We start from the raw sequence: 15382 nt of genomic DNA, 5'->3' as shown, positions 1-15382 counted from the left end.
TTTTTAAACAATAAAAGAAAATTATCATCAGTAATACAATAAAATAAATAGGCACTTCAATACAGATGCATATATGAACACAAACAAATATATATTTTTGAATTTTATTAATTAAATTTTTAGAGATTTTCTTCAATTTCATCCAAATCTGAATCTAGTTATTTCAACCACGGATTCTCCTTCAACTTTAAGATTTCGGGCTCTGGGTTGACCAACGGCAACATATCTAGCAAATCGCGTTTTTGTTTGCAGAAATAGGGAGAGGACCCGTATAAGATTTTGAAAGCTCATAGTTTTGATCTCTTTTACGCCGTGCTTTTATGTTTAATTCCTTAAATGGATCGTCCAAGCTAAGAGAATATTTGTAGCGTATCAGTCCAGGCTCTTTTTTCACATACCGCAACCACCTTACAAACTTCCACTCAAACTTTTCACCTAAAAAATTGTAAGAAATAATAATTTGTAAATAAGAAATAAGCAAAATACTAATATTAATACTATTACTTATAAGTAAAATACTAACCTCCGGTGTTATTGTTTCTCCAGGTATATTTGTCTTTCATCAATGCATTGAAATTGTAGAATTCTTCTTGCTTCATCTCCTGAGTAATATACTTTTTGTTTGTAGCAGCAATTAAATTTGACCAGTCATGGGGATGTTGAATAGAAACAAAAGTGTATTTCTTTTTCTTTTCTATCTGTGCGTGAACTGTATCACATTCTAGATGGGTATGACAGACAACCAGAAACTTGTGATCAATTGTGGGATGATCTTCCAACACCTTTGCAAACATAGCACAAATATACGAGTTACGATTTTGACCAGTGCATGAATCACTGTATAAAATGACATGCTTTACGTCATTAGATAAGCTTGCGAGGCACTTCTAAATGCAAGAGCCGATGTCATTAGCTTCGCGCTTCGCAATAGCTTCATGCCAAATGTAGCAGTTGGCCTTGTTGGTGGCACCGTCATGAATAGTTAAGTTGAAGGTCCACAAGGGACGTTTATGAAAAAACATTGAAGCTTTCAAATAAGGCGTTGGCAGACACTGCTGCAGGTCGAAAGAAAACATTTTCACAGACTTATCTGGACGGGAGAGTTCTTTGTCCCTTTTCTTACAGTCATATGCGAAATCAGCAGCATCATGGTGGTTTTTTAATTGTAAAGTAATCTCAGCTTTTTCCTCCATATTCTCAGTGTTTTTAATTTTTTCTTTCAATGTTTCGCATTGGGTACATAAATCAAGCTGGGGTTTTTTAAATTTATTGTCTAAAGTTTTAATTATTTCCTGAAATTTTGATTCTGACACCGGATTAGAAATATTTTCTTTATACAATCTATAGAGTGATGCCTGCTTAAGTCCTCGTTGGAAATAGATCTTGGTAGTATGACGGCGACTGTAATGGCTTTCATATTTTGGTATAGAGTTTATAAAGTTCAAAACTTCGTTATGCTTCTCAACCGTAAGCTTGTTGCTTGGAGCACTCCATCCCGGCGGTCATTAGGAGGGACCGTATTCCGGTTGTGTTTTGTACATACAAATAGTTTTGATTCTCTGTTCTGTTTCGCCATACAATTGAAGGAAACATTTCTTGCAAACTTTTGTGTTTTCGGAATTAGTTTCGTAATGGTAAATAAAAACGTACTCTTTTTTGTTCGGGTTATCTAAGGTGACAGATTTTTTGTGCTGAAATTAGGCTTGATAGTATTTGCCGACGTGAGTTATAGTCCCTATTCCAATAACTTTTAAAGAGGATGGTTTGTTCTTCGAAGCTAATTTTTGGTTTGCATTTCATTCTACATTCCCCCAGAACTTGTATAATTGTATAATCACTGCAGTTTTTTCTAGACTTTTTGTATTCCTTGTTTAAATTTCTACCTGGCTTTTTAGTTTGTTTTGGTGACTTATTAGGAGTAGAAAAAAGCTCGGCCTCATTCAAACCAGGTGAGACAAAATTATTGATGTTCGCTTCTAATACATTTGCCATAGTTTGTATGCTTTCAGTGGTGGCATTCAGCTCAGAATTTTCACTTGAAGGTACAAAATCTGAGTCTAAAAAATCCGTTTCATGAAAGATGTCTTCCTCAGACTCGCTTTGACTTATAAATTCATCAGAAACCTTGCGTTGTTGCGACTCAGAACGAACACGTGATGTGCTAACTTCAAAGGAAAGTGGGGTTAAATCACAGTCCGTAACTCGCATTTGCTGATCTACCACCAAACTTTCAGAGGTTGTCTCTGTTGAATTGGATTTTAATATCTCTGTGTCTTTTTTTGGCAATTTTCTTGCCATATTTGCAAGAATCTGTCCCCTTTTCATTGTAAAAACAACTTATCTGGCAAACTTTTTGTTATATTTGCATTTAAAAAAAACACCTAAGTTCAATTAAAATATCCGCAGACTTAGCCTTTCTGTTCGGAAAATTTCAGAAAATGCCCTTAGCAGGACATAAGACGTGTTAACATGGCGAGAGTTGATCATAAAATAATTTCTAAAATGAACTGAACTCCTTTTATATTGGTATTATTTCAAGTTCTGCCCGAGGAAAAAGCACTTACACCGAGTTAAGTTCTTTTTCCAAAAGCAAAATAAAAAAAAAACGTCACATTAAGTTGACTTAAGATGGTTTTCTAAACGATAGTTAGAGGTTTCTTTAGAATGTTTTTTCTCTTTTCTATCTTATCTGACTTAAGTTGTTTTCGCAAATGCACTAGGAAAAAATATCGACTTAAGATGCTTTTTCAAAATTCATATCTCCGTCGCTAATCACGCTATCAGCACGCCGATAAGACAGAAATGACCGTTATGAAAATATGCTTTTATGATAAAGAAATTGGAAAATTTACTTATCTCGACTTAAGCGGGTTTTCCAAAAGTCCACAGATATAATGCTAGCAAAGCACGCACGATGGAGAGTCAGCTTGTTTATAATGGCACAGAATCCACAAATTTGCAAAAACAAAATTCATTTTTCAACAGCAAAACAAACAACATGGTCTCGTATGCAGATGCTGTAAAAACAACTAACCTCGATCAATTTTTAGAAAAAATGGAAAAAATAATTAACGCACAGACTGCTCAGATAAATAATTTATTAGCAATAATCAATAGTTTATTGAACAAAGTATGCAACGAAACTTAAGAATAGCAATTTGGAATGCCAACGGTATTGTCAACCATATTAACGAAATCGAAATATTTCTTAACAAAAATTGTATAGATGTATTTTTAGTTTCTGAAACTCATTTTTCACACAGATCGAGTTTTAGAATTAGAGGATACGACATAGTTTATTGTAACCACCCTGGGGGTAGATCCCGAGGCGGTTCGGCGGTGATTATTAACTCAAAAATTAAATATGAACCATTGAAAGAAATTTGTTCACCTTCGATGCAAATTTCACGCATAAAAATCAAAACAAACACACGATCAATAGCTATTGGCGCTGGATACTTTCCTCCCAGGCACACAATCAGTTGCATAGAATATGAAAATATGTTTAGCGAATTCGGCTCGACATTTTTACTCGGAGAAGACTTTAACGCCAAGCACCCTTGGTGGGGCCTGGCAAAATGTAGCAACAAAAAAAGCCCAGGCTACGATTAGATAGACCACGCAGTATTAAAGCACCTAACTGAGAAGTCCATGCGAGCTCTTACAATTATATTCAATACCATACTAAGGCTTTAGCACTTTCCTACAGCCTGGGAATGTGCAGAAATAATTATGATTGCTAAACCAAAAAACCCCGAAAACTTAGTTAGTTCGTATCGCCCCATAAGTCTACTGGTCGCTTTCTCAAAGATATTCGAAAGAATTCTCTTACGAAGACTGATACCGGTATTGGAAAATTTAAATATAATTCCGGACCAACAGTACGGGTTTCGCAGACACCACGGAACTCCTGAACAATGTCATAGAGTGTATAAAATAAGGTCAGCTTTAGAGCAAAAAGAATATTGTTCAGGTGTATTCCTTGATGTGCAACAAGCATTCGATAAAGTCTGGCACCCCGGACTGCTTTACAAATTAAAGAAAAATTTAGCTGCTCCCTTTTTCTTTCTTATTAAATCTTATTTAAAAGATAGAAAATTTTATGTTAGGGTTGGAAATGAGTACTCAAGTATGTATAATATAAAATCAGGCCAATTCTTTATTCGATATTCACAGCGGATATCCCAAAAAACAACGATGTTACGATCATGGTATAGAGGAGTAGGGAAAGTCCCATTCACCATAGAAAAAGAGCCATTCACAGTACTTAAGCTACCCCTCAAGTGTACTTTTACAATAACAACATCATGGCCACCTCTGGTGAATAAGGGTGGCGAGAGGTTAAAACGGGTTGCAGAAAGCGAAAATGCTATAATATTAAATTATAAATTTATAGTACTATATTTGTACATTTATAAATACTATTTTCAATTTTTGTTATAGAGTAAAGATTTTAGCTGTTATAACAAAAATTAATTATACCTTCATGATATAGATAAATATGCTATATATTTTTAAGCGTTTTAGTTAACTTATTCATGGACAAAATGGAAATTATGTTTGATAATGAGTGGACCATAAGAGATAACTATTGTGAAAAATTTTATATTACGTACCATAACAATTCGTCTGAACAGTAAAACACATTTTTTATTGTAAGATAAATCAAGAGATAATTATAATAGCCATGTTTTCTATATTTTAATTATAAATTTTTGTAATCACAAACTACGTACACGTTTTAAATGTCAGAATTTAGCTATACGCCGGCGATCAGGAATCCTACTCATTCCCAAATGGAGTGTTTGATTATCCCAACAGATTTACCACACTATTTTTTAGTTCTAAGCTAAGTTTTTAAATAAAAAGGAATTTTAAAGAAATTATTTTTTGAATTTGCAATATCTATATAGTAGTAAAAAGTAGTTTAAATTAGCTCACGCAACACTATTTTGCCATGCTCAGTAGCGATACCGCCATAGTATTTAAAAAAATAAATGATTGTTCGAAATATATTCCTTTTGAAGTTATTCAAATCGATAATAACTTGTTTGGCCCAATTAAAAATACAACTCAAATTCCTTAACTTTTAATAGCGGCTCATTATTAGCCAAATTACATTTATTTGTTTTTTAAAGTTTAAATATCAATATTAGCCAAATTACATTTATTTGTTTTTTAAAGTTTAAATATCAACTTCCACACCATTCATAATCGACCATAATTCACTAGATGTAAAGACGAATTGTAATTCGCGTAGATGCAAATGTTTCTTTTTCAAATTGCTGCTTAGTCACCAACGCTGCCAACTTTCATTTGATGAGTGTTGTTTATTATTTGCGTAGTTCATCCCGATGTTCTATCGGTTTTGGTGGAGCTGGTTCCCCCCACTCTCCAATTCGGCATCATAATATTGCGCAGCACGATATGGTCATAATTCTCATGGTACTTGCTCTTCCATTGATTGTACACCAAAATTCTTCAACCACGGTATGTTGGAGGGAACGACATCGGTAATACATTCGTGAAGTTGGCTTTCAATAAGAAGGTAGGATCACAACACATGTCTCAATGACGGTATCCCCACCATTTTTCATCTTTGCGCATAACACGATGAAACCAGTCAATTAATTCGCTCAACTTGTAACGCTTTGACCTGCAAGGTGGGTGTTTAGCTATTAGAAAGTATGTAAATTCAATTTTGCTCAAAACCTACCCAACAGCCTGATAAACCTGACCAGCAGTACCGGGATTCTAAGCGCAATTTACAACAGGTTATGCAACATCCGAATGTGCTCACCGTAGTATTTGCTCTTCAAAAAGTTGCTTCCACCCTCAAGCACAAAGCTCATTGGTTTGGGACTAGCGTTCTACACCAGCTCCTTTGCTGATTCTATAAAGAATTTAAAAAATACATGGTAAATCTTTTGATATAAAGTTTAATTTTAGCTTACCTAGCAATGCGATCGGCACGATTCCGATTACTTTGGCGGCGGGGTAAAAAAACCGAATTTCCGTATAAATGGGGTATGTACGGATAGGGGGGCTTCTATAGAGGTGGAATATCCAAAAATCATGTGAAAATAGCTAATATTTTTAAAAATATTCACGTTTAAAAAATCAAAAATTCGCACTAAGAACACATGTTATTTCTCCATGTTTCACAGAATTTTTCACGTTTTTCTTTCACTATAATTAAATATACACTCTTAACATTGAAATCAGTTCGATTTTCACTTTCATTTCTTAATTTTTCAGCCAAATTTAGTAATTTAAAATCACATATAAAATTTATGGCTGAAAAGTTTAGAGTGTTTATATTTACGAGGAAAACCAGCGTTGCCACACCTTAAAAACCAAAAGTGAAGAATTTTTTAGCGTTTCACAGCGTTTTTATATCGATATTCGCAATTTCGAGCGCTCGAAAAATAATATCCCTGGTCGGTCCAAAACCCCGGTGTTCAAAATTCTTCTGTGTCCAAATTCTTCTTCTTTCTGCAATAATAATTAATTATAAATTTTCCTACTATGTATTTCTCATTTTTGCCAATTCACGATCAGACTCGTATATTGCGAATATCGATATTTTTATTTCTTTTTATTTTTCCAATTATTATTATTTTTATAATATGTATTTCTCATTTTTACAAATTTTCTTTCTGACTCGAATATTGAGAATATCGATATTTTAATTTCTTTTTATTTTTCCAATTAATAACATAAAATTAAATAACGCGCCATACATATTCGTGAATCGGAATTAAAAACGAATTTTTTAAGACAATTCCCGTGAAAATTGGTGCACGTTTTCGGAAAAGCCGCTCTGCTGAACATTTACCGTATATAATATTGCTTATTTGCTTAATAAATTTATACAAGAAAATATCCATATGCATGAATAGAGGAATTTTTGCGAAAAAAGAGGAATTTCACGAATTGCCTTATCATCACATGGCAGCGCTCCATTTCGTCGTAATTTTTGGTAAACAAATGAGGTTCAAACAAGTGTAAAATGTAATTTTTAAAATAAAGATTTTTTAGGTAAAAAACCTGTTAAATGTGTAAAATGTGGTTTTATTTAAAAGTTAATAGTGTAAATTAATTAATTTGAAGTGAAAAATGTGAAAAAAGTGCGTTTAATGTGGTGAAATAGCGTCTTGAAATGGTCCAATTTTGCGATTTTTCGGACTTTAAGGTCGAATATCTCGTAAACTAAGCGTTTGCGGACCCTATAACCCTATATATTTTTTAATCAGGAGGACTTCCTCTTTCCAACGGTACCTTCAGATCGCGGCGCCAAAGTAATCGGAATTGTGCCATGCGATCTCTTACACGAGAACGCCATTGAATTTAAAATTTTGTCTCGAATTCACGGCCAACTAATTTGATAACTACATTTGACTATCTCTTAAATCATAAAATTGTAACAGCACCAGACCCATTACGCAGCAATATTAACGTGGCCATGTTTGGTTATTTCGTACTTTTATTGGAATAAAATCGCAGCCGATCTGATGTTTATCGTCCCATGAAAATTGTAAACACTTTTTATAGATTAAAATAACTAAATAAACCATAGTAAAGGATTTAACCATGAAATAAAGTAAAACAAATTGTCTTGCAAAAACCTTCGTTACGATGGCAAAAATGTAAATATGGCTGTGAATGAGCATAATCTAGACCCCACTATTCGGCATGGTTGCTTATTTGTTCGTAACATTTTTCTGTGGTGAACATTTATTGATTTACCACAGTTAAAAAGAGGCATAAATAAAAAACTCAATTTTTCATGTATTTGCTCATATTGTTCTCATCTTTGAGAATATATATTAAAATAAAACAAATTTCTTTTGAAAATATATTAAAGTTTTATATATAACCAATATTTTTGGGACAACTTTTCCATAAAATTTAAGAAAATAACACAATGCAACCATTTTCCGGTAAAAAAGTCGGCCATCTTGGTTAAAAGTCGACCATCTTGGATTCCAATAGAAACTCAACCCCGGAGTACACTCGACGTTTCTACAGTGGCACCTCTCAGCTGTGCCTTTGTTTACATAACATCAGCTGATACTTTCTCTACTCCTCCTCTACCGTGGTTACGATAGCAATATTCGCTGATGACACTGCAGTCCTAACTTCAAATAAAGTGCCTTCAGAATCTTCTCACATACTACAAAATTACTTACATAGATAACTTGATCAGAATCTCTTTTCTTGCTTTCTCGCTTGTCAGCTGGCATTGCACCCTGATCTGTTTTTTGAGCTGGCAACAAAACACAATCAGGGTGCCGCCAATCAGCAGTTAGTCAAAAAGGCGGGATGCCAGAAGAGCAGCGCTATAATTACTTGACGAAATTAGTGTGAAATGAAATTTCATTGAACTGTGCGAACATATTTTGGCAAAATAAATGTTTATGTAAATTAATTAATGATTTTGCATTTTAGCATTTATATATGTATGCATTTTCAAAGTGTTTAATTTAGTGTTTTGTATAATTTATTATATACCCACTCTAATATTTTTCAGCAATGGCATCATTGGCAAATGTTATAAAAAATGCGAGTTTTGACAGCTCTCTCTCGAACCAAAGAGTCTCGTATCAAGTTGTCTATGATTACTTATTCCAACTAGAAGACTGGCTCAAGATGTGGAACATTAAAGTCAATTCAGATAAATCTGTCCATGTTACTTTTGCCCTAAGAAATGGTGATTGTCCTTCAATCAAAATTTTTAATACAGCCATACCTGTTAGTGATCATGTGAAATACCTGGGGTTACACATAGATATAAGGCTTACCTGGAAATATCATGTAAAAGCGAAAAAAAGAACAAATTTAGCAGTGACATTACTACAGGCACCCACTACAACAAGGTTAAAAAGAAAAGACATATTAAACTTGTAAACTAGCACGCATGCAAGTAATGTAAATAGATAACTTTAGCACAAACTAGTGTATGATTATGTTATTTTAACACAAAGAAAATAGCAAAAAATTAAGTAAATTAGTACCTGTGTATGTAGTTTGGATTTTTATTTTTATTATACTGTCACTAAACAGAGGGTCACTTAATGAAGTAACACTCACAATTTGTTTGTACCTTAACAGCACATTTACTTATTGTCTATTAACATTAAGACAGATTGTAAATTTAACTTGAATAAAAAAAAATACCGATCGAACACATTTGTATGCCGTTTATGATCACTTTTAGTTAATCCTGATATCCTTGACAAAAAGGGGCGAGTGGAGCCGCGGGTTTAGACTAGTTTTGTATAATTTTTCTGCAAATCTATATATATAAAAGAAAGTTGTGTTAGTTACACCATTTATAACCCAAGTACGGCTGAACCGATTTGGCTGAAAATTGGTGGAGAGGTAGCTTAGAACCAGGGAAAGAACATCTTTTTATGTTAGAATCCAATACAATTCATAAATACAAAAATTATATTTTAAATCATAAGTATTTGTTCAAAATTAATGTTTGTAGGAATCATATTCAATATGCGTACTATTTAAAACAGATTCTTCCAAAGTATTTGGAATAGTAGAAAAGAACTGCAACCAAATACACAGTGAAACAGATTATATGTAACTGTATCAGTAATCAGTCCTCGAGTTTGTATTATACCATGTGCATTCCAAAAGACTGATGTCATAACCTTTCCAGCGCAATTTTTCGTCTTTCTACGCATGTGCAGTCCACTAGAATGACTGTCGATTGGACTCCAGTGGGAAATGATGGAGCTACATATGTTTCTATCACCAACGCAAAAACTCGGTTTTATTCTGATTAGAGAGCACTTAAACACTTCTCAGAATCAGTTATTCGTTGTTGTTGTTAGATTATGAATTTATGAGGCACCTACTTTGCCTATTTCGCCTGTTTCCAGCTTAGCAAATATCTTTTCAACGGTGGATTTCCCTATCTATATCTCATTAACTAATAATTATAATCCAACTAATAGAAATCATATAGATGGTAGTAGTAGTATTATCTATGTATCAGCCACAGTGAAGCGTGGACGGGTCCTCTAGTTAACAATATTAAACTAAATATTATCTTTTTGGAAAAATGTATTAAACTATTTTGAAAATGTACAACCGTCTTAATACTCATTCTACTAAATTTAATATTACCGAAATGAAACTGCCGCACAGTGGGCGATTGGGCCTCGCTAGCGGAATTTAATTCAAATTTTCAAATTTGAAAAAGCGTTAATTTTTTTTTCACAAATCGATAACAGATGCTTTGATTAGATTTTTGGCGGTTTTTTATAAGCTTATGATCAGCTGATCATCAGCTGTGAGCTGTCAAACACAAAATATGTTTTAGCAAGTGCTTTACAATATTTTTTCTTTGTTGTGCGCATTGATTTCGAGCTCCTTGGAAATTTACAATCTTTACTTGTTTTATTAAAAGTGTGGCTTTTTATTAACTTCAAGGTATGTATTACATAAAAAATCAGTGTTTGTGACCGGTCTGTAAATGTGTTGTTCATAAAACGTAGTGGTAATTAAGTGTATTAACAACTAACCCGCACTAGCGTGCACCTGTCGTTCGTGGAGTAGAAGTTACAACATTCGCACGGATTAGGTCTAACTCTTTTTTTAGCTGGAAGCATGAGTCATTGTGCGCCCAAAATGTGTAATATGAACTGCTATTACCTGCTAACCTTTAAATCATGGCACTTTTTAGGGATAATGTCGGTAGCAAAACGGGTACTTTTTTTAGTATGGCATGAAGAAGCGATCCCAACCAAGAAGTTTCTCACCATGGAAAACTTTGTATTTGGTACTGTTCTCAAAAACCTTAAATATACTCAGGAGGAGCAGTACGAGATTGGCAAGAAGCTGCGAAATTTTACTAGTAAGCTTGTAGAAAAGTGGAAAAACTGTAGAAGAAATAAGGTTTTTTTTGAAAACAAAAAGCAGGAATGGTTAGATACGCCGTTAGTATTGATTGAAAGATCATCTTCCGAAATTATTGGACGTCCACAAAAAGATATTTCGGAGTATTGCAAAAAAACGCAAGTTAAGAAATTGTCAGGCCTTACTGAAGATGTGCCATCAGAAGCATTGTTGGTAGCTGCAAGCTGCAGCTTGTATAAAGGTGGAAAACGTAGTGCTTCACAGGTGGTGTCGATGCTAAACGTCGACGAAGAGTTTAGCGGCAAGATTTTGAAAACTATGAGTACCCCTCAGCGTCTACCGACAAAACTTTCTGATGAAAAAGCACTGGCGCTATTTGTAGATGTTGGACATACCAAGTACACATGGAATTTGTCAAAGAGAGCCACTAAAGGGCAAAACGCCGATATATATCCATGCTACGACAAACTGCGATGTGCGAAAAAAAAAATGCTATCCTAGTGTCATCACGGTCACTGATCATTTCGCTGAAGTACCATTAAAAAGCTTAGTAGACCATACGATTGCTAGGATTATTGAAGCACACCCAAAAAGCTTTCAAAACCATATTGAAAATAACAATAACACCCAATTAACTGCTACCTACAAATGGGGTTGTGATGACAGCAGCGGTCATTCTACTTACAGGCAAAAATTTAATGACTTCGATGGAGAGATGATAGATCAATATTTATTTTCAATTTGTATGGTACCATTGATAGTGCAGAAAGGATCGACAGTTTTATGGAAAAACAATCGGCCTTCTTCTACCCAATATTGTCGACCAATTAAATTACTTTGCGAGAAAGAATCGGCAGACTTGTCTCGCAAAGAAATTCAAAACATTAAGAGCCAAATATTAAATATTTTTCCAACATTTGTGAGTACCTGAAGAATTGATCACCAATTTCATATGACCATGCTTGATGGCAAAACGTTCAGTGTCATATCGGAATCAGCTTCGCAAACGTGCGGAATCTGTAGCGCGACTCCCAAAAATATGAACGATCTAAATTTGGTGAAAAGCTTTCCTATTAATGCAAACCTAATTGAATATGGCTTATCAAGTCTCCACGCATGGATTAGGTTTTTCGAGTGTGTTTTGCACATTGCATATAGAATACCAATATAAAAGTGGCAAGCTCATGGTGCTGACAAGGATGTCGTTGAACAAAATAAAAGAAGTATTCAGCAGAAGCTAAGGGAAGAAATGCATTTGTTGGTGGATATACCAATAGCTGGTACTGGCACGTACAACGGAAACACTGCAAGGAGGTTTTTCCAACAACCAAATTTGGCTGCTCGTATAACAGGAGTAAGCTATGATTTAATATATCGATATAGCGTAATCTTACGAGCATTGGCTTGTGGATATGACATAAATTCGGACGCATTCGGATCTTACGCATTGGAAACTGCCGAAATTTTTGTTAAAGCGTACTCCTGGTTTTTCATGCCATCGTCTGTTCACAGAATTTTAATTCATGGAGCAGATATAATAAACCATTTTTCCCTTCCGCCCAGGAACAAGGACTATCGAAACATACGCGAGAGCAATACAAGAAAAAATTTCAGGAAAAATACAATGGAAGATATCATAAATGCTTTATTAGTTTCGTCTGACCCTTTGATATCTTCATTGTCAAATGGGTCTTCAATTTCGACTGCAAAAAATATTATTATGGACGATGATGTTAAGAGCTTGCTTTTAATGAAGCATCTAGATATGCCTGATTCTGATTCCGAAGATAATTTTGATTTATAAAATTTGTTTATTGAAGGTAAAAAAAATTTTGAAATTAAAAAAAAAATAAAAAAAATTTTAAAAATTAAAAAAATTAAATTAAAACAATTTTTTTTTCTTAAAAAATTCTATGACTTTTTTCTGAGCTTTGAAAAAAAACCGTCTGAAGATATCTTTTTTCGTTTAGAAGTTATTAATTAAATGCCGCTAACGAGGCCCAATCGCCCACTGTGTACCGTCGGAATATGTGTAAATGGGATGTGTTGCTTCCATTGTAGAATCCTACAAGTTACAAATCCTATCAGTTTCACCCACACATACCCAGGCAAAAGCTTATAGAATGACAGAAATTACATTAATAGTGGGACTCTGTAACCAGTCTTAAGTCTCTATTTGGACATTTTGAGGTAAAGTCTCAATTTGTGACTAAACAGTCTCTAGCGTTAAAGTGGCCATACACGACACACATGTGCGTTCGATCTGTATGAAATCGTACCATACATGACATACAAATACAAGGACGTGGCTACACGCAAGCGGAAAATTCGCGATCTTTCCTATTCGGTGTCACACGAAAAATGAGATTTTGTGTGCACACAACGCCAAACACGACATGCTTGTGTTCACACCGATCGTAAAAAATCAAATATTTTCGCGAACATGGATTCGTATGCGCAAAAGCCCATACGCGAGTAAACCGCAATCGCATACATACGGATCGAACGCACATGTGTGTCGTGTATGGCCACGTTAAGTCTCAAAATATTGCCTAAAATTTGAGACCTGATAGTTAGCAGGATAAATTGATACGAAACTCTTTGATTCGAGAGAGCGCTGTCAAAGTCCACATTTTTTATAACATTTGCCAATGATGCCACTATGGAAGAAATGTGTTAGGGAATTTTTAGTAAATGTTTTGGGAGTTTGTAATTTCCACACCACCGTACGCTACTCCAAACAACATATTAAATTGGATCTATTAAATATTACAATACTATTTACTAAATTACATTATATTTCGCAAGTATGATATATTTTTTATCATGCAATAAATTGCATCTAAAACAATATCAAAATAGGCACAATTTATGAAAAAATATTTCTAAATTTCACTAAATAACTATATTTTTCTACTAATTAAAATTATTTACGAACCTGGATCCATCCTTCTTCTTGTTGGGGAAATTGAAAAACCGTCGCGCTCCTACGCATCCAGCCACACACTTATTTTTAGTTCTCGGCATTTTCCTATAATACGTTAAGAAAACATAATATATTTATATACATGTATTTACGATGGCTTTAATAATACACTTACCAACTTTATTTTTAGTAAAAACACTTATACACTGTATTTTTAATAAAAAAAACCTAAACACTATATTTTCATAACACAATTACTTATGTACTCCACAATGAAAAATAACGAACTGATTTTGTCAGTAATTTTTAACGGGATTTTGTCTGGCAGTTCATTGTTTTGCTTGTCACCAAACCGTGAGATTATGGGCTCTCTCAGAAAGCGAAGAGAGGAGTTTCGGATCAATTTATCCATGGTTAGCAGGTCACAAAACTAAAAAGAACTCTTGTCTGCCATTTTGAATATACTGAATAGAGATCATCATAGCTATTAATCGATTGACATTTTTTTATATTTTGTGGGCAACTCAAACACGAAAAGGTTAAAAATAAATGAATTTTACATAAATTTCGTAAATATAATATTGTTACAAAAAGTAGTATTAAGTTGTATTTGTATTGCTGTATGCATCCCTAATTATGAACAATAGTTGTAGGTATATGGAATAGCATTTGTCGAAACAATAGACGTCTGGCGTCGCACTGTCTGCTTGTCGAAACAATAGACATCTGGCGCCACAGCCGTCTGCTTGAACAATTGCAGAGTCTGGCGCCGCGGCTGTCTGCTTGTCTGCTTGCGTCTGGCGCCGTATAGCATTATGTCCTGGTAATTTCCAGACGCAATATTCTAGAAGGACACGTCGGCATCAGCGAGAAGTGCGTGGCTATATAAGCCGTGGCAACGCCAACGTAATCAATCAGTGCTAAGAGTAAACTGCTATAGTGTAGACGAGTTGTGAAATAAAGAGTTGTTGAATTAAATTAAACAGTGTTGATTTTATTTGTCAATCCAGAGATACGAACCTAACAAAGTAAACTAGCAAGAGTAAATTCGTAACAATTGTTGTCAGAAGTGGGATTGTCAAATAATCCAAATTCAAGATGGTTAAATTCGGAGAATTGAGAATTCAGCAATTAAAAAAGGAACTGGAGGAGCGTAATTTGCCGATAAGCGGGCAAAAGGCGGATCTGCAGGCACGATTACGTGAAGCAATGGAAGCGGATGGAATTAATGTGGACGAGTTCGAATTTGTTGGGCCAGAAACTTCTACAAAGGTAGAAGAGAAAGTAGAAGAACAACGAACATCATCAAGTGTAGACATGAACACGTTGTTAGTGGCTATTAAGCAAATAATAGCTGAAAATACATCACAAATAGCAGAAAATGCAGTGCAAACAGAAAATCGTCTGGCACAGCAAATAGCTGAAAATATATCACAAATAACAGAAAATGTAGTGCAAACAGAAAATCGTCTGGCACAGCAAATGGCAGAAAATGCAGTGCAAACAGAAAATCGTCTGGCCGAAAATGCAGAAAATGCAGTGCAGGCAGAAAATCGTCTGGCACAGCAAATAACGCAA

At 34.4% G+C, this 15382-nt stretch overlaps 1 long non-coding RNA gene across 3 annotated transcripts; it reads right to left on the bottom strand.

The window, feature by feature from the left end:
- Positions 1–4192: 4192 nt before the first annotated feature.
- On the bottom strand, positions 4193–8943 carry LOC125779562 (uncharacterized). Of its 3 annotated transcripts, XR_007423319.1 has the most exons (6): positions 8519–8943; positions 8193–8342; positions 5955–8141; positions 5717–5893; positions 4617–5656; positions 4193–4369 (listed from the first exon to the last, which is right to left on the bottom strand). It is a non-coding gene; the product is annotated as an uncharacterized LOC125779562 (long non-coding RNA). The 3 variants fall into 3 exon arrangements; XR_007423318.1 differs by having other exon boundaries at positions 8193–8942; XR_007423320.1 differs by having other exon boundaries at positions 5955–8137; positions 8193–8942.
- Positions 8944–15382: the final 6439 nt, after the last annotated feature.

The sequence above is a fragment of the Bactrocera dorsalis genome, chromosome 6 (assembly GCF_023373825.1).
Source record: "Bactrocera dorsalis isolate Fly_Bdor chromosome 6, ASM2337382v1, whole genome shotgun sequence".
NCBI lineage: Eukaryota > Metazoa > Arthropoda > Insecta > Diptera > Tephritidae > Bactrocera > Bactrocera dorsalis.
This window is presented reverse-complemented; position numbering and strand designations above follow the sequence as displayed.